This window comes from Lissotriton helveticus, chromosome 2_1 (assembly GCF_964261635.1).
Source record: "Lissotriton helveticus chromosome 2_1, aLisHel1.1, whole genome shotgun sequence".
NCBI classification, from domain to species: Eukaryota; Metazoa; Chordata; class Amphibia; order Caudata; family Salamandridae; genus Lissotriton; species Lissotriton helveticus.
In genome coordinates this window covers 505,282,099-505,308,830 of record NC_136059.1, presented here as the reverse complement: position 1 = coordinate 505,308,830, position 26,732 = coordinate 505,282,099, and the positions used below count along the sequence as shown (strand labels likewise).

Below are 26,732 nucleotides of genomic sequence, written 5' to 3'. Positions count from 1 at the left end.
CAGTGAAGGGGCGTTTCTTAGAGTGACATAGAGTGGAGTGGCGTAAAATAGAGTGGAGTAGCAGGTTATAGAGTGGCATAACGTAGAGTGTCTTAGAGTGGAGGGGTGTTGAGTGTCATAGAGTGAGTGGCATGTCATAGAGTGGAGTGTCGTGTCGTAGAGTGGAGTCACGTGTCAGAGTGATATGTCGTAGAGTATCATGGAATGTCATAGAGTGGAGTGGTGTGACGTAGATTGGAGGGGCATAGAGTAGAGTATAGAGTTGTAAAGTGGAGGGGTGTAGAATGGAGTGCCGTAATTTGAAGTATGCATGGTGTGGTAGAGTACTGCCATTACAGACAACACATTTTCAATTGAAATGACCATTATATTTGCAGAGACATGCAGGTTTCTACTGATAAAATTATACAGTGCACAAACAGTAATGTGTGAAAGTCATCACTTAGTGTATTGATTTGTTTTGTTGAGTGGCTCAAGAATGTAAAGCGTCTATTATCCGATATAGGGTTGGAGGGTTACTGAGAAAATAGGTACTAAGCCTCACTTCCTTCTAAAGCCCATATTAAAATGCAATACTTGGGTTGGGTAGCCCAGACAGCAGTTGCCAATCCTAACAAGGGTCGGTTCACTTCAGAATTCACAGATCATAAATCTATTGCCTCCCTTGAACCATATTTAGAAATAATTCAAAAGCCTAGCGGTAGAAAACTATACATGCAGTTTAGATTTGGCACGCTTCCCCTTAATGCCATCACCAGTTCTTGGACCACCACCCTGACGCCATCTCGGTCCTGTCCTCTTTGCAACGCTAGTGCAGAATCTCCAGCACATGCCGTATTTGCCTGCCCAGCCTATTTACTCCCAAGAGCTATGTGTCTCACAGCAATATGGAGGCAGATGGGAACGCGTAATCATGCTGAGGCATTGCGAATATTCCGATCAGACCCCAGAACAGTGGTAGCTTGTGCAGTGCATATTTATGATACGTTTTAAAGTTTTTAACAATATATAATTTTTATGAATGAGCTGAACTCCATATTGCACCTACAGATCTGATGTCTATGATGTGTTTTTAAAAGTTTTTATTAATTTATAACTTTTTATGTATCAGCCGAATCCACTTCATACCTAGAGGTCTTTGCTATGCAATGTTTGCCCGACTAATATATCAAAATTCTATGTAAGAGTTATATTATACATTGCACTTTTATGGCTGAATGACCAAAATAAAATTTTATAACATTAGTGTTGATCATTTTAAAATATGGTTCCACCTCACTTCAGAATGTCAAAAAAGTGCTTCATTTGTGCTTTCCTAATTTTGAAATATTTTGAAATATCTTCACAGTTCATTGACAGACATTTACATTTTGTTGCATGAATAAAAAAAACTTTGTTTTCACATTGTCACATATATCCTCCACTTTGAAGTCAGAGAAAGAAATGTTAACACCAAATCCCTCTGCTGTACTCCAAAGACAAGCTGGACAGCCTAAAACAAATAAAGCCAGCAAATGGAAAGCAAGCAAATGTGAGCTGCAAACCACAAAGCAAATGGTACGTAATGGGCGGATTCTATTCCCAGAGAAGCTTTTAGATGTCCTCAAAATGACAAGGGCAAACCAGACAGCCGGACTGTCTGGTAGTCTTCAACCTAAAAACCTTCAGTGAAAGGTAATAAAGGACAGAAGAAAAGCTACCAAGTATAGCTTGTTATGTTACAGCAATTTGTTACGTGCACTTCTACTCTGATTTGTCTAGGTGCTGACTACTACTAAGCAGGAAAGGAGCCTAATTGTTAAAGAGCCATGTTTTTAGTTCCTTCCTAAAGGAGATCAGCGTGGGTATTGCTCTAATATAGGGAGCAAATTGTTCCAGAGTTTTGTGAGTCCAACAACAAAGCTTCCTCCTCCCCAGCTGGCTTTGCGGATTCTGGGAGTTGTCATTAAATGCGCCCTTAGAGAATGGAGTTGTGTGCTAGGGACGTACCTCTTAAAGTAGTACTTCAGGAACTCAGGGCCAGTTTTATGTAATGCGTTGTAGGCTATGCACAGGGCCTTAAATCTGATACAGCTTCTTACTGGAAGCAAATGCAATTGGAAAATTTCCTTAGCCACCGATTTGAATGTGGAAGTCTCAAAAAGAAGCCTGCGGCAGAATTCTGCACCATCTGTAGCTTGTAAAAGTTTTTATCCTACATATCAACATAAAGACCATTGCAGTAATCCAATTTTGAAAGGACTAACGCTGTGGTTCTCTTCCAGGGGATACTCATTAATAGTCATAAGCACTGAATAATCTCCGCCCATGAGCGGGAACCCGTAACATATAACAAAATGCATATATATGTGTAAATATATAATAAGAGTACATAGTACTAAACAAATTATACACATATACATGTATACACTAATAATATGCAGCCCAACCATAACCTATAGGCTAATAAAGCCATAATTACGTATTTTCTGCAGAATGAAAATAAACCATAGAAAACAATGCAAGAAAAAGGCAGGAGCCTAAAATGCATTCCACAGACAGAAAAACCTTTTATTTTCATCAATGAAACTGTAATAAAAGGCAATTAGCCTATGTAGGCTGCATAAAGAAATAACATCCCTGTACAGAAAATCAGACTGGCACCTCGCCTTTAAGGCCTCAGAGAATCTGAACACTTTGCCTTTAAGGCCTCCAGGGGGAACTCTGCTCCCATCATGCCCCACAGGTGACAGTTAGGTCAGTTCTTTTTTCCGGCTTGTTCTGTGAGGAACCTGGAACTTGAGCTCTGCTGAATTTGATTGTTTTTCAGTCAGAATTTGTTTTTTTCCTGTCTTTTGACAGTATTTGTTGCTGGTGGTAATATTCTATCTTTTCTGACTCATTCTAGAATTTTTTGGTCAGTTATGCCAAACTTATTCTACAAATGTCCTTCCTGTGGGAATAAAATGTCAAAAACAGATCCCCATTCTGTTTGTGTGGTTTGTCTACCTTCCACACATGATGTGAGCATTTTTTATCATTGCCTCAAGCTTTCCAGAAGAACTTTAAAGGAAAGAGAGAAGATTCGACTTTTGGGACTTCTGGAGAGGGAAAGGCAGGATGAAAAGGGGGCAAGAAGTGAGTGGTCACCTGGAAGACCCCCCCTTCGTCAAAACGTCGAAGGTCTGCTTCTCCTGAAGCAAAAGCAAGAAAAAACGACTTCAGGAAGCATCGACGTCGAAAAAAGTGAGTTTGACGTCGAGACCAGTGGAAAGAAGTACATCGACATCGAAGTTATCGCCGCTAAGGCACAAGTCGGCGTCGAAGCAGAGGTCGAGGTCGCCGTCGAGAAGCTTGTCAACGTCGAGGCGTTTGGTGTTGATTGCTGTGAGGACGATGTCGAGAGTGAGACGATCGACGTCGAGAGAGAAAGTGAGGTCGACGTCGAGAGGAAGAGTGAGATCGACGTCGAGAGGAAGAGTGAGATCGACATTGAGAGAGAAAGCGAGATCGACGTCGAGAGGTAGAGCTACGACGTCGAGACCTGGAAAAAGAAGATCACGGTCGCCGTCGAGACATGGGTCGACGTCGAGACATGCCTCGGGCTCGATGTTTGACTGGGCTCTGTCGATGTTGAAGAAGCAAACGACATCGAGGAAATCGACGTCGAGGTCTCCGCCACCTGCCTCACGGTAGGCGTCGAGACACTCTGGATCGCCCTCTTGGACTTCTCATAGGTGTTTGTCGAGGTCGGGGTCGGCGTTGAGGGCTTTGGCTGACCCTCCAAGGTCTACGTCGAAAGACCTGACGTCGAGGACATCTGTGGACAGGTCTTCAGTAATCAGAGCCTCTCCGCATAAAGAATCCTCTATTGTGGCACATTCTGGCTCGACGTCGGGGAATTCAACGTCAAGGGACAGGCAATTGGTTCCCAGAGAGGCTCCTTCAAGATCTTCGCAGTCTATTCGGAGTTCTTCTCCAGCATCTTCTTCCTCAATGGGAATTCAGATTGTGCAGGTTACCCCGGAGGGCTCTCCGGTGCGTAGAACACCTTCTACGAACATATCTCCTAGATGGCTGGAAAGCATACGCCATTGGAAGATGCAGCCAGGGCCTAATGACAGGCCTCTTACATTGGCAGCTTTAAGGACACCGGCTGGTGTTTCTCCAAGAAGATCTAGATCTCCGGTGCGGGGGCGTTTGCATTCTAGGGAGCGCAGTAGGTCTCATCGGTCTCCTACTCCTAGGAGAAGGCATAGATCTCCTGCCTCTTCCTCTTCATCGAGATCATCTTACAGAGACTATTCGCCCATGATCTCATCAACACCACCATCCAGGATATCTCCAGTGGATGATCTGGGAACTTTTATTGAGGTATTATTCAATAAGTTGTCTGCTAGACCTCTTCTTCCGTTGGTGCCTGGTTTGTTGGAACCTGCAATGAAGACCTTCTTGACGCCAGCTACGGTGGGCTCCGGGCCTTCAAGAATTGCAAAAAAGTATAAAGCACCAGATCAGGATCCTCTTTTCCTGCGTACAGATCCACCTCCTGATTCTCTAATAGTGGAGGCGGCCAGGAAGGCACACTCGGCTACATCTGTCTCATCTGCTCCGCCAGGCAAAGTCAATAAAAACATGGACTCCTTGGGGCGGAGGATGTGTAACACAGCTGGATCAGTCATGAGAGTGGCCAGTGCTGCGGCTTTGCTGGGTCGCTATGATCTTCTCTTATGGGACTATATGTCTAGATTTGCCGAGAAGCTACCTAAGGAAGATCAGAAGGATTTCATTGAGATTGTGGGAGAAGGTGGTTTGGTTGCAAACCAGAGTATAAGTGCGGCGGCTGATTCTGCGGATCTTGCAGCACATGGGTATGCCCACGGCATATGCTCCAGGAGGTCGGCATGGCTGCGCCTCACAGGCCTTAAGCCAGATGCCTAAAGGAAAATAGTTAATCTGCCATTCAATGGGTCAACATTATTTGGATCTCATGCGGATGATGAGATGGCCAAAATTAAAGCGGAGCTTGATACTCTAAAGGTGGTTGGCCTAGAGAAGAAGAAGGAGTTCTGACGTCGTTTTCGCCCCTACGACAAGAGGTCGTTTCAACAACATGGGCAAACATCCAACTGGTCGTCGCAAAGCCAGGGGCAGTCTCAGCAGAGGTGGCAGTTTCAACAGCGCAGGCCTGGGCGAGGCAGAGGAGGAAATAGACAGCAGTCCTCTGCGGCGAAACAACCTCAGAAGAAATGAGAAAGAACTTCCTCCACAGCTGTGGTCCACTCCGGTTGCTCTATACTTGGATGAGTGGAGAAAATTGACAAAGGACAGATGGGTCATCGGCATAATCCAAAATGGTTATCTCCTCAAATTCAAATCACCTCCTCCGGCCATACGTCCAAAGAGAGTTTTTCATCAAAGTCAAAAAGAAGCAAACATCCTTTTGTGCAAAAAAGCCATAGAGGAAGTTCCTTTTTCACAGAGAAACCAAGGTCTGTACTCCTGCTTCTTCTTGGTGAGAAAGAAAGGTCCCAATGCAGAATTCAGACCTATACTGGATTTAAGGTTGTTGAACAGATTTATTCGAAGGGAGAAATTTCGGATGTTAGCGCTCCATCAAATATTTCCCCAGTTACATCAGGGGGACTGGATGTGTTCCATCGACCTGAAGGATGCATATTTTCATGTTCCAATCTCAAAGAGGCATCGCAAATTTCTCAGATTTCAAGTGTCTGTTCATCACTACCAGTATGCAGTACTTCCGTTTGGCTAAAGTCAGCTCCCTGAACATTTTCGAAGTGTATGGCGGTGGTAGTTGCCTTCCTTCGGAGACAGAGGATTTTCATATATCCCTACTTAGACGACTGGCTCCTGAAAAGTTCGTCCCTATCTCTTCTGGAAGTTCATCTTTCAAGATGCCTTCACCTCATGCACAAATTGGGTCTTCAGGCCAATCTCAAGAAATCGATAATGAACCCAACCCAGCAAATCCACTATCTGGGAGCTCTTTTGGACACAGAAAAAGATAACGTGTGTCCTTCGGAGGAAAGGTGGTTATCAATCAGGACAAAATGTCAACTTCTTGTTCAAACCACGTTCCCGACGGTTCGCCAAGTATCCTCTCTTCTGGGTTCGATGGCGTCGTGCATCTTCATAGTTCCAAACGCAAGATTGCACATGCGTCCTCTGCAACAGTGTTTAGAGGATCAGTGGAGACAGAGGACGGGGTGCTGGGAGGATCGAATACTCCTTCGTCAGTCTGCCAAAGACTCCATCCGGTGGTGGATGAAGAGGTCCCACTTAATGCAAGGAGTGGCATTTCATCAAGATCCCCCTACTCAGACTCTGATCACGGACGCCTCACTCCAGGGTTGGGCCCTCTGCAAGTACAAGGGCTATGGTCAGATTCCGAGAAGGGCTATCACATCAACCTGATGGACTATCTACTTGATTCCCCCAAACGTTTTTCCTCACTTTCTCTTTACAGTTTTTTTTCCTCGAATCAAGGAGAAGAACACCTTTTTATATCAAATTACAAGTTTGTGATTTTGGCACTACGAAATCCAGGGCTGGGTACACCTTAGGGTGTGTACACCACCCAGATTTCTGTACACTGGTTCTGACGAAAACCTCACAAATACACATAGGTTGAAACATGTGGACCAAAAATATTTTTTTTTCTTCTTCATCTTAGCACACGACTTCACTGACACCAACAGCCTACCTAATCAGGCAAGGGTGTCCCACTATATTTTAACCGTTGCCCAATCACTCTGGAATAAAGTCCATGAGTGAGTAGCATTGGACAACTTTTAACACACTTATTTTAAACCTATTTGCACATATGATCTTCAAAAAACCAGCTCCACTGTAGTCAGGTGTCGCAGAACACCCAGATGGCACTCGGCTGTCTGGGTGGGACCCCAATGATGAAGCATGTCACCAACTAGGTTGGTGTGTGAGGGGTCTTCTAAGGACAAAGGTTGTCCCTAATCTGGGATACAATATTTGCACTTTATAGAACAGAGGTTGTAACGAACCTCAAGGGGACACTCCTCTATTTTGTTTGCGAGAATCCAAAGATGTCATCAAGCAGTATTTCTTTCACTGTTTATTGATTTTTCAAAAAATTCCCAGCACACGACATGTGTTTTGTCTATAATTAGACGTTTTCAAGGCACAACGGGAATGTTAAATTTATATAATCCTGTATGGACAGTCCCAAGGCAAACATCTGTTAGCGCGCCTCATGGCCAAAATTTCCTGTTTCGGTAACACGGCAGTCAAGACAAGTGTAGTTGGGCACAAGAAAAACAGGTGTATCTGGTTCCAAATAGTAGCAGGCAGGTCGTTGAATTATTGACCCTATTGTAAAATCAGAATGTCAAATTGATTTGCATGGGCCATGTGGCACATCCCATTACATATTCAAAATAGCTGTGATCCAATGACAAAAGTAGGAGGAGGAATCCCTGATAAGTTTCCTACCTGAAGGAGACTAAATCACCACATGAAGAGGCATGTAATTGCTCAAAGTGTTGGTAAACCTACACCGCGAGCGGTTACACGCCTCTTTTATTTTTTCTTGTGCCCAACTACACTTGTCTCGACTGCTGTGTTACCATACAGGAAATTTTGGCCACCAAGCACGCTAACGGACATTAGCTTTGGGACTGTCCATACAGGATTATATCATTTCAACATTCCCATTGTTCCTTGAAAAATGTGTGTGCTGGAAATGTTCTGAAAAATTGATAAAAAGTGAAAGAAATACTGCTTAATGACATCTTTGTATTCTTTACATGTTCCACACATCTGTTGTCTCATTGAACTGTTCGCACCAACATATATCTAGGAATGCATATGATTCCAGATTGTGTTTATTATTTGTCTGAATCTTGATTGTTATAGATATCAAAGGGTGTGCTGTAACTGCTTTGTTTCAGTGTATTTACATGCATATTAGTTTCTAATGTGCTAATAGCACTTCCAGGTAGTAGGTGTATTAAGCTACTCTAGCACCCCGTCCTAATTATTGCAACATATTTATTCGCGCGCAACCATTGTCAATTACTAATACGTTGTTCACATAGATGTGCGGTTCTCCCTAGTAGGGACCACTACTACCTGATAGTGTTAGTACGATCTCCTCTGCTGACATTGGGCTTTGTAAACTGGTTAGTTGGAACATAGCTGGTTCTTGATCAAAGAGGGACGATGCTGCCTGGACTGGGTACATCAGCACCCATGACATTATAGCATGCCAAGAAACCTTGGATACCTCTCCAAACTTCTGGCTGGATGTTTTTACCACATTTGCAATCCCAGCTGTTCCGAGTACAGCGGGTAGACCAAAGGGAGGTCTATACCTCCTTTTTTCACTGAATCTTAAGGGCACTTTTAAGATGATTTGAATTGTGCATACATACAGGTGAATGCATCCCTGGGTGAGGCACTCCTTTAGGTTCCGAAAAACTACTCCACTGTTAATCAATGTTTTGAAAGTTTATATGTGGTATTGAATTCCAATATCTTCCAATATATTAAACTTTTCAACTTGTACGATATAATGATAATAATCTCATTGATCATTGAGTCGATACAAACTCCAATTCCGATGCATTTCGGGCGGGTTGGCCCTTTATCAAGGAGTACTGTGAAAGACGAAGAAGATATAATGAATCAAGCGGAAAGTAGTGTTCAAATCAAGGTAATGCGAAACTAAGAAAGTTACATGCAGGTGATGTGATCAATAGCCTGCACCAACGTGACATATAGCTGAATGAGTGAACGTGCATAGATCTCATGTTGATGTAAAAATCAAATGCGGCGATAAAAACTGTGTGAGTGATCAAGTGTGAAATACGCTAACAAGTGCGGGGACTAACACCGGGAAGGTCCCACGTTACACCATGTGTAGTGACGGAGTGATAGTCAACAGTCACGAGTGTGTCACACAAGGATAAACACATGTATCGAAAACGTGCAAGGGGTAGGGAAAACCACTTACGTTCACTCGAATGAAAGGATTAAGCCTAGCTGCGAAAAAAGATAACGGGACATCAGGATCCCTACGCGCAAAGACAACGCTTCTATAAAAGTTGCGTGTAAACGTGAAGTGACTTACGTTTTAGGGGTTAGTAGAAGCTTGCATGCTGGAGTTCCGAGCACAACGGTAACTCGTCCGGCGTAAACGCGGAAGTGAGGCTATGTGTGGTTTTTATGGTGCAAAGCGGTAGTGACATATTGGTGAAAAAATAAGTGATGGACTAACACGGCGACCATCTTGGGTGAAGCGGGTACAAAAGTACGGGATTGCAGGGAATCTGTGAGAAGGCATAGTGTAAGAACCATCAGTGGGAATAGGACTAATGAATCAGTACATGTCTGAATACATATAACAACACAAAAATCAAAAGATATAAGGTACAAAAAATATAGGGTACAAAAAAGCTATACATAATCAGATGGCTAAGTAACTAGACTCAATGGGTAACAAGCCGCTGCAAAGTGTCAGTGTCAGTGGACCACGAGGCGTGGTTCAAAATACAGGCAGTTATAAATAGCAACTAAATTCAGTTCTGTCATTTAATCCTAGGGGCTTCATAGTTTGTAGATGATAAATCCATGTCATTTCACGTTGCAATAGGAATTTACGATTGTCTCTTCCTTCAACTTTAGGGATGGTTTCAAGGACCATGAATTTCACTTGGGCAACTGTGTGTCTATGTTCGTTGAAGTGAACAGCAACGGCAGATTTTTAATTTTTAGTTCTTACATTGGATTTGTGCTCATTTATTCGTACTTTTATTTTTCTCTCTGTTTTCCCCACATAGATTTTACCACATGGGCATTTGAGAGCGTAGATTAGATTCATGGAATCGCAAGTGGCACTCACATGGAGTTTGATATTGTTTCCTTTCATAGGGTGGGTGATGAAATTCCCTCTAATGATATTGTTGCAGTTGCTGCAATTCATGCAGGGACGTGTGCCTTTGTTTTCTGAGTGGATAACTCGAGGTTTTTCAAGAATTTCCTTGATGTTGTGGCTTCTTGAGTACGCAAATATGGGTGGTTTATTAAACATGTCTTTAAAGTCGGGTTCAAGTTCCAAGATCGGCCAATGTTTAAGGATGATTTTCTTGTAGGAGCGGCTCATAGTGAAAAATTTTGATACAAGAACCATTCTGTTATCTGGTGGTTTTGTGGATTTCCTTAAGGCTTCTTCTCTGCTGGTAGATAGAGCTCGTGTTTTCGCGTTTTCAAGTATGGATTCGGGGTATCCTCTTTCTGTGAATCGTTTGCTTATTTCATCAATGCTTTGTTCAGCTAGTTGATCGTCAGATGTTATGCGTCTAGCACGCAGCATTTGGGAAAATGGTAAGTGTTTTTTAAGTGCACCCTGGTGGAAACTGGAGTGGTCGAGAGTGTTGTTGCGGTCAGTAGGTTTGCGGTACAAATCGGTTTTGAATCCATAAGGAGTTCTGGTTATAGCCACATCCAAAAAATGAATGGTTTTGTTGCTCATTTGCCATGTAAATTGAATTCTGTCATTTTTAGTGTTCAAATCATCCAGTGCTCTTTGTAGATTTATTTCAGAATGTTTCCATAGGATGAACAGGTCATCGATGTAACGTATAAATAGCTTGATGTTCTTGTTGAATTCATCAATTCCATAAATATGTAGCTCCTCGTACTCTTTCATGTATATGTTTGCGTATGTGGGAGCTGCACAGTTTCCCATGGACATTCCAGACATTTGAAGATACCAGTTTTCTTCATGTTCAAAATAACTGTGATACAAAGTGAAAATCATAAGTTGCATCAAAAACTCTTGCATGGGTACATCAATGTCATTATGTAGAATAGTTTTTTCAATCGCTTCAATGCCGCCATCATGGGGGATGGAGGTATACAATGCACTAACATCCGCAGTGCATAATATTAACTGTTCATCGGGTAGGATGGAAACTTCCGAAAGCTTTTGTAAAAATTCAGTGGTATCCCTCACGTAGCTTTTCATTTCAATGACTGAAGGTTGGAGATATCTATCTAAAAATTTCCCAACAGGTTCATGTAGGGATCCTTTGGTGGAAACAATTGGACTAAAGGGTGGATCTACAATGTTCTTATGAATTTTAGGTGTCATATGTATTGATGGGCTCCTTGGGTGTTCTTGAAGTAAAAACTTTTTAGTGCGATCGTCAATGATTCCTGATTCATATGCCTTGGTGACGATGTTTAGGAGTGTTTCTTTGAATTGGTTGGTGGGGTTGTTTGGCAATTTCATGTATGTGTTCACATCATTGATGTGTTCGGAAACATTATCGTTATACATACGAGTGTTGACGATGACTAAAGCCCCACCTTTATCTGCTTTTAAGCATTTTATGTCTTTGTTATTAGCGATCTTATAGAAGGTATCCTGATCTTTTTGTGTAATGTTTATAGTGACTCTTTTCCTAAAATTTAATTTCGTGACATCACGTTTCACCAAGTTTTCAAATAGGTCGATGCATTTGTGGCTGCACCGAGCTTGATATGTGCTGTGGGGACGCAGTCCCATGAGTTGGTCCGGTTTGGTTGATGTCGTTGGTGTTAGGACGTTGTCAAAGAAATGACGTAATCTTAATTTGCGTGTGAATTTGAAAGTACTCACTTCAAGTTCTAGTAAATTAGTTGTCGTGGTAGGGATAAAAGATGTACCTTTCTCAAGTAATTTCATTTCATGGGGTGTTAACTGGGTATCTGAGATGTTGATGACTAGGTGTTCTTTTTGGGTTTGTTGTCTTTCTTCAGGATCGTGCTTCGCTTTTGTGGGGGCCCCTTTTCTTTTTCTTTTATTTTTGCTTCTCCTAAGTCTCCTGTTTCGTCCTGGCCGGACTCTAAAAAATGAACCGAGGTAGATGGGTCATCTCGAAGTGTAGGGGTTTCAACGTTCTCCGTGGTTAATTGTTGATTTTGTCTGGCTGTGGCCAGAGTAGAGAAGTTGGTTTTTCTGAATGTTCTGGATGACGAGTCACTACCAGAGGATGAGGTGTCGGTTTGATCTTTGTATGGTTTGTTTCTACGCCTTTGGGCGTACACGTCCGCCCACGTATAAACTTCGTTGAGTTTATAATCAAGAGTGTCCCTTCTATATTTCCTGACTTTCCTCTCATTGATTTCCTTGGTGTGCTTGTCAAGTTGTAAGTTGATGTCTTCCAAGATTTTAGACCATTCATCTTGGAAGACATCAACTTACAACTTAGGTGATTTTAATGTTCATCCATGTGGCGACCAGTGTTTTTTAGGTGAACAGGAGGGTCGGCCAGGAATAGGGATCCCCCATTTTGAGCATACTAAGTCGGGGGAGGCCCTTGAGGAGTTGCTTGCCAGTTATAATTTGTATGAAGCCTGTATCTCAGAGGGAGGGATAAGAACTGTTATGTTTAAAGGTTCTGACCCCGGCACCATTTTGGATTATGTCTTCATGACCCCGGGAATATTACATAGGGCTGTGTTCTACAAAGCCATAGTTTCAATCTACAGCGACCACAACCCGGTCTTGCTTAAGCTATTTTGGGAAGACCACATGGGATTTAAATCTCGTCCCGACATTCCGGGGCATGCCTTACGCCCTGTAGACCAAGAGAGAAGACTTAAATGGGCCAATGTGGTGCCGGGGAACTTTATGGACGACTTACTTCCCACTAACGAGGGGTATATAACAACTTGCCAGGACCGCTGCGCATCTGCCCCAGAGATTATGGGGGCTTTTGAGCGTATCTGTGTCCAAATCTCGGGATGGCGGATAAGAAACACAGAAGGTTTGACACAAAATGCTCCAAAGCACATAAGGCGTTAATGGTAGCCCTAAAAACCTCCCCGAGAGACAGGCTAATGGTAGCCTTGTTCAGAAAGGAATATAAGGTAATAATCAATGAGAGGAAAAAGGACATAAAAAATCTGGCCTGGGAAAAACTAATGTCTACTGACACACTTCGCGACAGCTCCCAGTTTTGGGCCATAGTTAATCAATCAATCAATCAATCAATCAATCAGAGCATTTATATAGCGCACTACTCACCCGGAGGGTCTCAAGGCGCTGGGGGGAGGGGGTCTGCTACTGCTCGAACAGCCAGGTCTTGAGCTGCTTCCTGAAGGCGAGGTGGTCCTGGGTCAGGCGGAGGTGGGTCGGAAGGGGAGTTCTAAGTCTTGGCGGCCAGGTAGGAGAAGGACCCCTCTTCTCAGATGTGGACAACACGGTCCTGGATTGTGTTGTTCCAGACGATAAGTGGATTAGACACTTTAGAGAGGTATATGGGGATAACGACCCTGGCGCCCCCAAAACGCCATGGACGGCCTTGGAGTGCGCTTCCCCTGACTTTTAACTTTTAACCAAGCGGAGGTCGAGAGAGCTATCTTGGAGACCTCAAAAAACAAAGCTCCAGGGCCGGACGGGGTCCCAGCTGACTTTTACATGTATTCCCCTAAATTCTGGGCTAAGGTTTTAACCCATGTCTTTACAGCTGCAAATGAAAACATCTTCCCTAGTAGTTGGTCCACCTCAATTATTGTGCCCATTTTCAAAAAGGGCCAACGCAATGACCCGGGGTGTTATAGGCCCATTTCCATCCTAGACTCTGCAGTTAAGATCTTAGGCAGAGTCTTGTTATCCAAACTTAGAGGCAACATCGAGGGGTGTGGGGGCACATCAAATATCCAGTACGGTTTCAGGGCAAAAAGAGGCACCTTGGACCAGTGTTCCAACCTTCACCTGTTAATATCCAAGTACACGGTTGCCAAGGAGGGGTCCTTGTTCTTGGCCTTCATGGACCTCTCCTCGGCATTCGACTTGGTGAACAGGTCAAAACTATGGGAAATCTTACTGGTATCCGGTATTGACATATCACTTGTGAATTTCATGGCATCATTGCACCAGTGCGGGTTACGAAGGAAGGCAGGTGCACCGATCGTTTCAAATCAGAGAGAGGTGTCCGCCAGGGCTGCATCCTGGCACCCCTCCTCTTTACCATCTATATAAACGGTCTGGGCAAACATCTCGAGGACATGGAGGGGGACGTCCTGCGTGTAGGAGAAGTTAACATCCCGGCTCTTCTATACGCGTATGATGCAGTCCTGATAGTTCGCACTGGGGTGGGCCTTCAGCGCTTACTGGCATCCTTTGGGGCCTTCATGGAACATCTTGATTTAAAAATTAACGAGAAGAAGTCCCACACGATGGTGGTGGGCCGCCACAGACTTAGGAGTAAGCCTATATCCTTTTTCTGTAAGGGTGAGGTAGTGTCCAGGGTGACAGTTTTCCCTTATCTTGGGGTTAGTTTTGATGACAGGGGCACATGGGGACCTCAAATTAAAATCAAAAGTTTATCCCTGGCGAGAGCCTCTTCAGCCCTCCTAGGATTTGCAAACAGGTTAGGGGCCAGGCCCATGGAGGCACTTTTAAAAATTTACAATTCTAAGTGCATATCTGTTGTTATGTATGGGTCTCCATTGTGGGGGTACGTTTCACAGGACACAATACAAACAGTGGAAAACAAGTTCCTGAGACGTCTCCTCTCTGTCCCTCAGTCTACCCCTACCTTTTCCATCCATGGGGAGGTGGGCCTAGACTATGTCACCGATAAACTTAGACTGGCACCTTTATTATTTTGGTTAAAGACCTGGCTAAATGATGAACTAACCCTTAACCATGCTATTTTACAAGATGTTATGACATTGGATCACGTAAATAGAATAGCCTGGCTGGAGTACGTGAGACATACTTTCTTACAGCTAGGGCGCCCGGATCTCTTTAATTCTCCTTCCTGTATCAAGAGGGAGGATATTAAATGGACTAAAGCAATCTTTATGGATAGGGCCAGATTGGCTCGGGAGGAGCAAGAACTGAATGAACCCACCGTTAGATCACACTATTTGTTGCTGAGTTCCCCTTCCCTTAAGCCCTATCTCAAAATTGTAACCAAGCCCTTCCATAGACATTTGTTAATGAAATTTAGATTTAATTTAATCCATTATTCCCTAGGCAGTTACCCGTCCTGGAGTAAACCAGAAGAGGGCCCTCGGTGTAAATGCAATGATTTTTCCGACCAGGACACCATGCATTTTACTATGTTTTGCAGTTTATACTCGGATGCTAGGAAAAAATACTTGGCCCCAATTCTAAGAGAAGCCGGCTTTGTACAAGTTAGGCTGGCTCTAGTTTACTTAATGTCCTTGGGCAGCACTACCATCATATTCGGAGTAGCCAGCTTTTTGGTGGCGGCTCACAGAACGAAAACAAATCTGGTGGTATTGGGGGACCTTACCTAGCTCTTTAAACTACACCTCAATCAGCATTCATTTGCATTGTCTTGTGTCCTAGTGTTGTACATAATGTTTGTTGCCTGGTCGTTGTAAATTTATGTATCCTGTAATTTTGTAAATTTGTATATAAATGTTTTAAAGTCTTTTATGATTTTTAACAAATCGAATAAAGTGAACTTGACTGACTGACACTACTACCTATCAGTCATTTTTACTGTAACATAAATGTTAAACAGAGTTGGGCTAATAGATGAACCCTGCGGGACTCCACACAAGAAAGAAAAAGAAGCTGATTCGTAATTACCCAGTTCTATTGTAGTCTCCATTAGACCACATGAAAGCGAAGTTCCCCAGCCAGACTTGGAGATTAGCGAGACACTGCCGTGAGTGGTATGCCCATAGCAAGGCACACGCATTTCCCTGCCATGAGGGCGGAGCATTTAATACCAACATCTTAGAACTCACCAACATTTTTGATCAAACCAGACATAAGGACCTAGAGAGAGACATGCATATGGCCCTGCTGAGAATGTGAGCTGACCAAGGGGTGCCCCCAACTCTCACCATATACAACCACAAAACTAGCAGCATTGAAGAGGAAGGCTCCAACTCCTCAAAGTCCAACAGCAAAGGCGAGAACGAGGCCTGCCAACCCAGGGGACAGAGAGGGAGTACTCTCCAAAACCCACCCAAGCGCATAAGAACATGTTCTATTCGTCCTCCTTGACCAATGTACTAGGACTGGACCTATTGTCCAAACTGAGGATATCCATCCAGTTCACTGAGGATGGGAATATAGCCTTCTCCTTCCCCTAAGACTCCCCCTTGGAGCCCAGACATATACCATCCACCCTCAAGAATATTAGTCATGACAATCTTGGACCGTCGAGGGCTCCTCGAGGGAGCAGTACAGGGTTATATTGGAAACCTCCTAAACTTGTACAAACTAGCATGACAATGGCCCTGCTTCACACATCACTGCTTGGTAGACACGGCCAAAGCAGTAGCATGTAGGGAACACAGGGAACCGGGGACCCTGGATCACAAAATGCACAGGACCATCATACCCCAAGGCACAGGGTAGACTGGCTCAGGGTTGCCTGGTTCGGCTTCCGCCACCATCCTGGTGCCTCTTTGAAGGATGAGGCATCCCAGCGAAGTGGTACCTGGCCAAGGGGCGTGTTTCCCACACTGGGAGCCTCCTCCTTGTTACCCGATAAAGGGCCAAGACAAATGACCACGGCAGGGAAGAAGACTTGCCTGATCATCAGTACACGGCCTCAGGGAATTGTTCCTGCAGTAGGGAACACTCAAAACCTTTAATTTAACTAACAGTAGGGAACACACAATACCTTTAATTTAATTAACACTAGGCAACACTCACAACCTTTAATTTAACAAACAGAAAGGAACACTTAAAACCTTTAATTTAACAAACAGGAGGGAACACTCAAATCCTTTAATTTAATGAACAGTACGGAGTGTTCAAAACGTTTAATTCAACAGGTGGGATGATTCAAAAACAGGAAAACCTCAGCACGACCATGCTATGCCGATCAGGACTAAACGCTAAAGTCCTCTAGCTGGGTGCCTCCGGAGGCCCAGGGCTCCCTCGGCTGTTGAGCCCCCTCGGCTGGTTGGCTGACGGTGCCCGAGGGGAAGACAGTCTGACAAGGGAGCAGGACAGCCCTCACTGGTGCATAAAAACAGGCTTCCAGATCCTTGTGCCCTTGCCACCAGGGCGTACCACAGATCAAAAGTAGCCCACTCTCCAATGTCTTTCAGGCCTCCTCCAAATGGTGGCCGGCCTATAGTTCCAAAACTGGCCGAATGCTCCAGAGATGGATGCCAGACCGCCCAGGCTTTTGGAGAAGCAGAGCTGAAAGAAACCTAGAGCTCCACAGGCCTCGCAGCAATCCAGCACTGAATCTGTAGATAAATCCATCAGCGACCAGCTGTTTCAGTTTGCTTACTCACCAAGGAATAAGTCCACAACTGCAGACCAGACTCCCCGCTGGGGGCAGAACGTTCAACTGCGCCCTTCTCACCCCAAAATGCTTCCAAAACCTTCTTAGGTTGACCTATTGGATCACACCTCACCAGAAGCAATAGATATGGAACATTCAAGGTCTGGGGGAGAGGGGTATGGCAGTAGGTAAAGGGTCTCCACCAATAACCTTCTGAGCCTGTGTCCGGGCTACTGGTTAGGCACATCAACCATGCCTAGCTGGTCAAATGACACTCACGAGGCTCCAGGGACGGATCCTTAAAGCTAAGAACAAAGAGCCCTGCTCACAAGCCTCATTGATTCGGAAAGTCCACCAAGTTTGTTAACGATACCTCCATCAGGCCAGACACCTAAAGTCCCAGTGGGACCCTTGACTCTTGCTGAGAAAACACTGCAGGCAAACATAGTCCCAGCCATTTTTCCCACTGCAGGTCCCCAACAAGGGGTGTACACATGACCCTCCAACCACCTCCAGTATCCTTGTTAGAAGTGGCAACGCCCAAGCATAGGCAACTGTCCACCAGGACCTACACAAAAGAGCCAAAATATACTCAACCCCTCCAGAAGACGGGCGGGTTCCGGAAATTCTGCCAAATAGGAGAAACCTTGTTCCACAACACGTGCAAAGACCCAAGGGGCACGCACATGTCAGTTGAAACTTGAAACCTAAAAAGTAAACATCTGTCTCTCTTCACAATCGCACGCAGCCCAGATAGGTCAAAGAAGTACACCTCAACTAAAACGTCGCTCTCTGAACAGAATAGCCCCGCTTTAGCAAATAGAGGGAAAACCCCATAATACGAAATGCATTCAAATTAGTTTAAAAATCCCCGGTCAGCCCCAAAATCCTTAATGCATTAACATTTGTTTAGAAATTCCTGGTCCTCCCCAAAATTGTAACGCTCACCGAAATTAGTTTAGAAACATCAGCAATACATTAGAAACCTCAGCAATACATTGAAAAGCCTATCACCTCCGTCCAATCCTGATAGGAAAATTCGCTCCGCAGTAAAAACCATATAGCCCCCATCAAAACCATATAGCAGGATCGTCTTTCAAATGAAACGGGAATATTCCAATAAATTGCCTAACAAATTTAATTTTCCAATTTAATCTATGACACATAGCTCTTACCAGACAGGTCAGTTATCGAACTATAAGTGCACCAATGTTGCCCTAACCCCGCCATTGCTTTAATCTGGACTCCTTAAATGACTTTCAAAAGACCAGTTGCTCAAGTATTTCACAATTCAATTTAATTTTTACCTTCATTTTTAAGTAACTCTTTCTACACTGCACCAAGACGAAAACACCCCTGGGCGCCCAGACAACAACCTCCATTCACCAAAGCACAGACATCATCCACCCGGCACCGGACCACTGACAACGCATAACAATAGACAGGCCCAGGCGACAGACATCTCTCGCATAGACCATTCTACAAATGCTTTCTAAGTTACGTTCCCTTGTATTTTTGTACACACTCTCCTTATCCGGGGTACTTTTGAGCCCCTTAGGAACCAAAAATGTACATGATTTTGTAAGCTCTACTTCTGCATTCTTGCGATGCATGCACAGAGACCTCTCTCACCTCACATACACCTACACTGAACCAAACGCAACTATTCCACTACACAGCGCACACCACCACAACAAATGGGACCAACTTCTGTCCAAGGTAGGCACACAAACTACGAATAGATCATGTTACATCTGTTCATTGATAGCTCACGCTGTAGGTGCAAACTTTATTTAGTGCAAGGGAGTTCTTGAAAGATCAAAATGGCTTGTCCATCTGTATTTCTGTAGGATCAAGGCAAAAATCCAACCCAATAGAGTAGAACCCCATAGGACATTAGTACACATCACCCGGTATGAGACCAACCCCACTGAACTATACCTCTTCACTAAGCAGAATGACATCCAATCCATGGTAGACATGTTGTGCAGAAAGGACACCACAAGGGAGGACACTATTTGGCCCCAGGACTTTGTTATGTTATGTTATGTTAATGGTTTTTGTACCGCGCACAGCTTCCCCAGCAAAGGGGCGTCCTGGCGCCAAGAAAGAAAACACAACATCACAAAATGCAACAGAATCAGGGATTTTTATTGAAAAGAAAGGTTTTGATGGCACGTCTGAACTGGAATAAATCTTCCAGAGCTCGAACTTCACTTGGAAGGGCGTTCCATAATTTGGCGGCTACTACTCGAAAGGAGCGGCCTCCAGTCCTGCTCAATCGAAAGCGTGGAACAGCTGACAAATTCTGGCCCATCGATCTCAATGATCGAGAGGGAACATATGGGGTCAGTAAGTTCATCAGAATAGGTGGGGCCGTGCCTTTCAAAATTTTGAAAGCCAGGCAGAGCACCTTAAACTCGATCCGCCGAGCAACAGGTAACCAATGGAGCGTTTGTAATGCTTTAGACGCTGAAGAACGTCTAGGCAGCCCTAATACCGCTCTTGCGGCGGCATTCTGCACTTGTTGCAGCCGCATAAGTTCTGCCTTATTCGTACCTGCTAGCAGGGCACTGGCATAATCTATCCTGGATAGTACAGAGGCCTGGACCACAAGCTGTCTGGTAGGGGCATCGAAGAATTTAAGCACCGGCCTGATACCCCTGATAATTCCAAAACAGGAGGCCGCCACCCTCTTAGTCTGGCAGATAAAACTAAGAGTGGGGTCCAGCCAGACCCCGAGGTTTTTTATCTCCATAGCGGGAGAAGGGATGATTCCTAGCTCGGGGGGCCACCAGTTGTCATTCCACCATCCAGGTTGCTTCCCAACCACCATCACCTCTGTCTTCTTTGTGTTCAATTGGAGACAGTTTTGATTCATCCAATTGGCCACCGCACGTAACCCCTCACAAAAGTTGAGGGCGTCCACAGCTGAGTCCCCACTTAGTGTGACCGCCAGCTGCGTGTCATCCGCATAGGACACCATTGTCAGGTCCCAGCGTTTGACTACCGCAGTCAGCGGACTCACATATAGATTAAATAAGGTGGGGCTCAAAGATGATCCCTGTGGAACCCCCATGGTGAGCGGGTAAGAGGTGGATTTGGCGGGTGGTATCGCAACCTGAAAAGATCTGTTGGAAAGGAAGGAGCGGAACCACCCCAAAGCCAAACCCCTAACCCCAGCTTCCTCTAACCGCCGCAACAGGATCTCGTGGGACACCGTATCGAAGGCGGCACTCAGGTCTAGCAACAAGAGTGCTGCTGTTCGTCCGGTGTCCAGCACGGAGCGCAGATGTTCGACCATGTATAACAAGGCAGTCTCCGTGCTGTGACCTGCTCGAAATCCATTTTGCGTAGGATCCAAGATGTTAACTTTGGCAAGATGGTCGGCCAGGATCCTATTCACGTGGGCTTCGGTGACTTTAGCAGCCCACGGAAGCAGTGAGATGGGTCGATAGTTCTCGGGTTTTATAGGATCTAGGGTAGGCTTTTTTAGGATGGGTGTAACTACCGCTTGCTTCCACTTGGTGGGTACACTCCCTGAGGCCAGTGACAAGTTTATAAGGGCCAACAAGGGTGAGCGGCATATTGCCTGCATGTTTTTAAACTGGGCTGGTATGAGAGGGTCTGCAGGGGAGCCGGATTTGATTTTTAGGCTCAATAGATCAAAACCCTCCTCAGAAAGGGGGGCCAGCATATCCAAGGTCATATCGTTGCCCTTTGGACAGACACCTAAGTCCAAGCGGTGCATGATAGTTGGAAAGGTGCGATAGATTACTTGCACCTTTTGAACAAAGAAAGAGGCCAGTCTTTCGCAATGGAGGTCAGTGCAAATTTCTGCTGCAGAAGCCCTCTTAGTCATAAGGTCCTTTAGGACCTTGAAGATTAGTTTAGAGGGGTTAGGGCTGTTCCGAAACTCCTGCGCATAGTATGCAGCACGTGTTCGACAGACCGCTCTATGATACGCCTTGGATAAAGTGAGGTAGCAGGTTTTGAGCACAGGGTCATAGGCTTTCCTCCATCGCCTTTCTGCTTGCCTACACTCTCTCTTAAGAGACGCCAAGGTCTCGTCGTACCACGGGCTATGGGGCTTAGTCCGGCACTTGGAACGTACCAGGGGAATAAGAGAATCCAGGACCTTGACAATCCAGGTGCAGAATGTGTCATACCCACAGTCAACATCCGAAAAGGGAAGTAAGGGTGTCTTTTCTAGAAGAGAGTAGAAATCTTCTAGTTTTAATTTACTCCACTGACGAGAGAGAGAGGTTCTATGCTGTGTTACAAAAAGAGGATCTACCACGGGAATAGCTGCTTTCACCAGCATGTGATCCGTCCATGTCAGCTGAACAGGTGGGCATATAGTTATGTCCTCTAGGGTGGTAAAGAACGGGTCCAGTATGTGCCCACCTAAATGGGTGGGGGATGACACTCTTTGTAGGAGCTGCAAGGCTTCTAGATCGGCTAAACAACTCTTGATAGAGGGTGAGAATGTGCAATCAAAATGTAGGTTAAGATCGCCTACCACGTTAAAATTTGCACAACCAAGAGTTTCTGTGCTGATGACGTCCGGGAGAGCGGCCCTGAAGGCAGCATCGCAGCCCGGAGGCCGGTATATTAGGAGACCTGAGAGGCTGTAACAGTGGGAAAGTGAGATTCTAAAGCGGGCACATTCGCAGCCCTGAAGCTTTAGTTCTTTCCATTCATAGGAAAAACGCCGTTTTACTGCCATTGCAATTCCACCCCCTCTCGAGCCGCGATTAAGAGTAGCTACGGTATAATCAGGGGGGAAAGCAAGGTTTAGGATGGCAGTATCCGCATCCTGTAACCAGGTCTCGGTCATGAAGAACACATCCGGGGAGTCTTTAGTAACAATGTCAAAGATCTCCGCCTGATGTTTGACCAGAGATCTGACATTTAAGCTGTATATACTGACAGTATTCACCCCAGACACGTTAATCTGCCGGGAGGAAGTTTCTAGGGAACGGATGCGGGAAGGTGGAGGCAGGCGCCAGCAGCAGCAAGTGCACCGATAAGGACCCCTTAGCGGCGCTACAAGCGGAAGAGGACAGAAGGAAAGACGTTTTCGTAAGGCCAATAAGTCTGCTCTACTGTACCTGGTGGTAGAAGAGGACATGATGTAGAGGATAGAGTTCTGCCGCACCCCGCACTTCCTTGGCGCTGACGGGCGCAGACGGGCAGACTCTGGCTTGACTCAGGCGCGAGTCAGGCACTACCTCTGCGCGTCACCGCTGCGCGGGAAAAGTGAGCTTTAAGTACAGCCTCACCTGGTCTCCAAACGGAGCACTAGAGCGCTGCTTCAGGTGGCGCGCTGAGAACCAGCACCCCCAACATGGCGGCCAAGCGCCACAAGTAAGTGGAAGTAGATATCCGAAGGACTCCGCTCTACAAGCGGTGGGGGGCCCAATTATGGTGCAAGTCTGTGGGCAATTATATCCAAGCTAAAAACAAGGGCTAAGAAATGATAGCAACCGAAAAGCACAAAACGCGGTAAATGTTAAAATATCAAAAGCGCTGCGCGCTTAATAAGCAGGAGTCAGGGAGCGCGATTGTAAATGCGAGGTAATCTTTCTTATTATTAATCTTTGTAGAGAAAAGGTTCTTGGAGGCAGCACGAGCACCACACCAGTGCACAAAAAGGTCTGCTCCCGCCTCCATCTGGGTTCCTGGGACGGCCCTTAACATCTTTGGGGCCACCTTCTTTAACAATCAGTGGACCCCGGACATCGATCCCCAGTGCTGGTCCGCTCATCTCAATCACACAGAGGGAAATGAGTCCCATGGGAGGGGGCCCAATACCAGCATAGACACTCCAGTGCCAGGAAATCTGGAATAGCGAGATCAATAGGTAAACCTGATTGGGAGGTAAGGGGCAACCCCTACTTGTACAGAAGCTTATGTTGTACTCTGTGTTTCAGAGGCAAAGGAACCATGCCATTGGACAGCAACCAGAGCTGTGGCACGATACTGCATGTACCGGATCTGCAATGGGGCACCTCCATGCTGATGGATATCTAGTGGCAATACAGTGACCTTGCCTACACCCAGCTCGTCCCTGGATGGCTGGGCATCGGCACCCACCTGACCATACACACCCCAACCCTGGTCCTTCCTGGAGAAGATCAATCCGAGTTGCCTCAACATCCATTACAGAAGAAAACAACTGCATCAGGCTCGAAGAAGAACTGCTGATTATTCTGGTTGGGCTCAGTACAAGGACGTTCCAAAAAAATGCAGACTATTCACAGAAGCTCAAGTAAACGCTGGAGCGTTCATGCCCTTCTTCACCATGCAAAAAAAGCCAACACCCACTGGTTACAAAGAAACCATATGGAAGCTAATGCGAATATATGCGATAAATAATACTGAGCTTGGCCTAAACGCTATCAAGGAAGAACTGCGAGCCATCCACCCTATAGAGTTGCAACATCGGTATATGTCGGACTTCATGACAGCGATGGAGGACGAGGTGTGTGCCAAAATTGGGGCTTCCTGTTGTACTTTTATTCCTGGAAATAATATAACAATGGGAGAATAGCTTGTGTCATCCAAGATCTGCGTATTCTACAAGCCAATATGAAGAAGGATGGAGGTGCCCTGGAGCAGGACTAGTTGCATAGTATTATTTTGTGGATTCCCTTATGGGTATCCAAGCTACTGACATCTCTGATCCCTATTTTCCTTCCTGTACGTCTGGTATGTGGTTTCCTGCAAGAGGTGGTTTCTTGCTGTAAAAAAGTGCAGTCCTCTAATTGGGTAGTATGTACTTAGGGAAAAACCAACCAGCAGTACACACACACATCCACACACTTTCAAATAACATAATTGTCAAGGCATACGTGGCAGATTGAGTAGTTGACTCAACTAGAGGGTGGAATGTTGGGATGGGTGAATACGATGTCAATGAATATCATGATATATGCAGGCCCGACAACAGCATTATCAGTAAATACAATGTGAACCTATGCCACAGCCTGTGCCCACACAATCTCATCTATGCAATGTCAATGTATACCGTGACTTGTGCCCGCACAGCAGTGCTGATATCTGCAATAATAATACCAATTTATGTCATAAACCATGCTTGTACGGTAATATTATTGTTGCTAATAAGACCAATGTCAATGTATATTTCCACCAAAGCAAACATACCTTTGATAACACCGGTAAGAACAATGTTAGTGTGCAAGATGACAACTGTATGCACCATGTTAGTAATGTTGAAAAAATTGGTGCAAGTGGCTGCCATATTATTTTTAGGAGCACCACTGAACTCAGATCATTGCTGTCGTATTCACCCATGGCGACCTCTCCATCAACCCTGAGCCAGAGATACATTGTCAGGCAGGTCCTGGTACCCATGCCCATGCTTATCGAGTAACAAGTCACAGGTGTGGTCCCCTATAAATCTCAGGCAAACCCTCACCCCGGGAAAACCCTGATTGATTCCACGGATAGATAGTTGCACCAGAAACAAGTCTGTGCTAAGTGGCCCCCCAAAAAAAAGTTTGGCCAAAGACTTGCATTCCCCAGAAATACCACAAAGCTAGATGCCACATGTAGATTTGTATCCTCAACCAATCAGGCACAACCTGCACACCACATGCAGCGATCATGCACTCCTCATACCGGACATCTGGTCACATACACATTGGCCCACAATAGCTTTGTCTGAGGTCGAGAGCCATCTTAATCCTTATAAGATGCGCGCATGTGATTGATTTATGACTAATCTGCTCTTTTGGAATGTAGATGACAAATTATTGTACCTCATGAACTGCATAAATTGACGGCCAAAACGTTGTAAGAGATTTTGAGCGGATGCATTCTGTTCAAACTCTCCCTGCTGTAGCATTTAATGAAACCAGATTGTTCCTGTTTTGCCAAATGCCTCTTGTCGTTTCATTAATTTAAGATAAATTCATATTTGAGCAACATTAGCACACAGTTTTTAACTTCTGCCAATCATGCAAACAGAGCAGCAGGCGGCTGGGGGAAAAGATGAGGAAACTTGGAAACGGATGTATAACGTTACAATGCATACTTTTACCACGCATACCTTTACAACGCGGTTTTTACCACGCATACCATTACAACGCATAGCGCTTAGAGGTGCTGGATAGTGGTAAGTATAATTTTCTATTCCAACTCCAGTCCCCGTGGACACAAGGGAAGGTGTTGGATAGAAAATTAAACTTATTCCCTATCCTAGAGCGCCCCCCAGCGCAATGCGTTGTAATAGTATGCGTGGTAATACCTGCGTTGTAATGGTAGTGCGTTGTAAAGATTTCGTTGTAAACGTTGCATACCCTTGGAAACTTCAGCTGACTGAGCAGCTACACCTGGGTACTGCGTTTGGGGTCGATAAGCTGCCTCAGCTACTGATACATGAGGCTGAGGGCAGATCAGAACTCTACCTGCCATATTTGACTACCCCCACTGCAGGGATCTGAAAAAGAGTGGTACAGAAGGTCATTCGAAGGGCACCCTTTAGTAGAGAGCTGAAACAATGGGATCTAGCGCTCTTCAGATACATTGACCCAACCATGTCTATGGTACAATGGAGGCGGGAGCATGCCTGGAAGTGGGGGACCTTTTAATCTGGGGACACTTATATATCATTCCAAGGAACGCAGGTCTCCTTTAGGTTGTGCTTGGCTCATTTTCTTCATTATGCTAAGATGGAAAGCATGGCCAAAGACATCTGGGTGGACTTCCCGGTGGCTCCGCAGCCATCGACAGTCCTAGGCAGCCTCATATGTTGGGGGGAGAGGCATCAACTCATCACTCATTTTTATAAAGCCCTCAAAAGAGCCCTGCAACCACAGCAGTAACATGTGCGCACCCCTTGTGAAAGGGACAGCGCATCTATATCACTCCATACACCATTAACAAAATAGACCCTGCGTGGATGCTGCATATACACGTTACAGACTGGTTGGGGCCATCTTCTTCCATTTAGCCTGGGAGGGCATTCCAGCCTAGTCTTATTCGACATTGGTGATACCTCACATAGAGGCACCCATGGCGATTAGTGTTCCCTTGACTCCACTTGCTTGTCTTCTGGGGATGGTGGCCCGACCTAGGGGCAGTAAAATAACCTACAAGCTAGCCCAGCTTGACTTACTATTCGCAAAAACACAGGTGGCAATCGGGTGGATGGGGGTGAAGGCCACGTTATCTTATTGGCTGAAAGATCTAATGGAATTGGAGTCTGCAGACGAACAACATATGCACCTGTCACATGCTGATGAAGGGGCAACCGAGGCTATCCTACAATTGGCACAACGTCTGGGTATGTTCAGTGAGGATGGGGAGCAACCCACAGAGAATGGATTAGAGGAGGGTTGAAGGACATTACCAATGTTTCTCAGATTTTTTTTTAAATCCTATTTTGTATCCTGTGGATTTTATGCCGATGAAATAGGTATAGCAATGTTCCTGAGTGATATGGGGATT

General features: G+C 45.2%; 1 protein-coding gene across 2 annotated transcripts in view; it reads left to right on the top strand.

Moving 5' to 3' along the window:
- Positions 1-26,732, top strand: part of LOC144818091 (mannosylglucosyl-3-phosphoglycerate phosphatase-like) — a 799,862-nt gene that overhangs the window by 299,128 nt on the left and 474,002 nt on the right. The gene's annotated exons all lie outside the window — the stretch shown is intronic.